At 51.0% G+C, this 1,664-nt stretch overlaps 1 long non-coding RNA gene across 1 annotated transcript; it reads left to right on the top strand.

Moving 5' to 3' along the window:
- The first annotated feature begins 588 nt into the window (after nt 1-588).
- LOC121973697 lies at nt 589-1,664 on the top strand. The gene is made up of 3 exons (XR_006109714.1): nt 589-1,136; nt 1,272-1,417; nt 1,604-1,664. It is a non-coding gene; the product is annotated as an uncharacterized LOC121973697 (long non-coding RNA).

Below are 1,664 nucleotides of genomic sequence, written 5' to 3' on the forward strand. Positions count from 1 at the left end.
TGTTCCTCCGCTCGGCGTTGTCATCATCATAGTTCTGGATCCGGACGGACTTGACGCCGACTTCGACAGGGATAACCGCTTCGCCGCCATACACTAGGTGGAAAGGCGTGACACTTGTTCCTTCCTTTGGGGTTGTTCGGATGGTCCATAGGACACCCCGCACTTCATCCACCCAGCTTACCGTGTCAATAAAAACGCGGTGAATAGTGTAGTTGGCTATTACCACTTTGATGAGGAGAGCATCGTCATGCGGCACTTCGACTCCCTCCAAGTCCTTGGGCTCGAAGCTAATTTCGGGTCCGCTTGCCCGTTCCTGGCTGTAGCCGACAGCATGGATCTGGAGCTGCCGGACGCTCGCCTTTCTTGCTCGGTTAGAATCTGTAAAATACCGGAAATAGGCGAATATGAATAAGGGAATTTTCTGGAATTTTTGAAAAATTTTCGGGAATTTTTCGGAGCTCGTACGAACGAGTTAACGGGGATGAAAACGGGGCCCGGGAAAAGCCTGTTTAGGCGACCCATTTAAGCGAGGAAATATTTATTTCATATTCCTTTTCTTTTCATTTATTTTCTTTTTCTTTCCGTGCCTAAACTTCCTTCTCCCTGCCGAACTCGCGCCGACGCCAAGCCTTCCTCCGGATCCTTGCCCTAACCGCCGGCCCGGCGGTTTCTTCCTCGCCGCCCACCCACTTCTTCTTCATCTCCTTCATTTTCTTCCTCCTGAGCCGCACCCCTTGGTGCCCTAGCCGAGCACACCGACGCCACTGCCGATCCACCGCAAGCGCGTTTGTGCCCCAGTGCCGGCGCCACCATCGACCACCCGGAGCCCTAGCCTTTGCCGTGGAGTTCCTAGCGCTGGCCACTAGTGCCCTAGTCGTGCCGCTGTCACACGGAGGTGCCGCCGGCATTCTCTGTGCCCTAGCCAGCCCGATCACCACAGCCGACGCCGACAGACGAGAGTAACGCTGAGCCCTTGCCTCGCCGATCTCCTCATGTGAGCCACCCCCACCGCTCCTCCCCGCTGCACACTGCGAGGCCGACTCCTCTGTGCCCTTCTTCCTCTCTGCCGCGTTTCGGCACAGCGCCGACGCCGACCATCTCGCCAGTGTTCCCGTGTCCTAGCAGCTATCCTCAAGGTAAGCAGGGACGAGAAATTTCTGGATTTCAATGATTTTGGTTGATTGGGTATGTATGGTTGAGATCAGTGAGGTGAGTTTTGGTTACTATGATGTTTTGTGGTGTTCTTGGTCTCACCTTGATCCGAATGGTAGGGAAGAATCCAGCAGAGAGGAGGTTCTGTTCCATTCTGTTGAGATCTGTGGATTTGCTTGGTTCCAGCATCAACAGTAGGTTGTTTGCTGTGGAAAGTTGTTGTTGTCGATCACCACTTCCTCCTTCTTGATCCGGTTGATTTGAGGTAAGGTGTAGAGCATTTTATACATGCTATAGAATATGGTTTTGATTCGATTGTTTAGATGGATGATTATGAGTAGATTGAGGTTGTGTATATTGATTAGGGTTTGTCCTAATTTAGGGTTAGAGATTTCATTTAGCTATTTATGAGAATTGTAGCTAAATAAAAATATACACATTGATCTCACAGGACTTTTACGCGAGACGAGTATCTCGACGTCCGGATCTGGATTGATTGGACCATTTCTTTT

This window comes from Zingiber officinale, chromosome 4A (genome assembly GCF_018446385.1).
Source record: "Zingiber officinale cultivar Zhangliang chromosome 4A, Zo_v1.1, whole genome shotgun sequence".
Classification (NCBI taxonomy): Eukaryota; Viridiplantae; Streptophyta; class Magnoliopsida; order Zingiberales; family Zingiberaceae; genus Zingiber; species Zingiber officinale.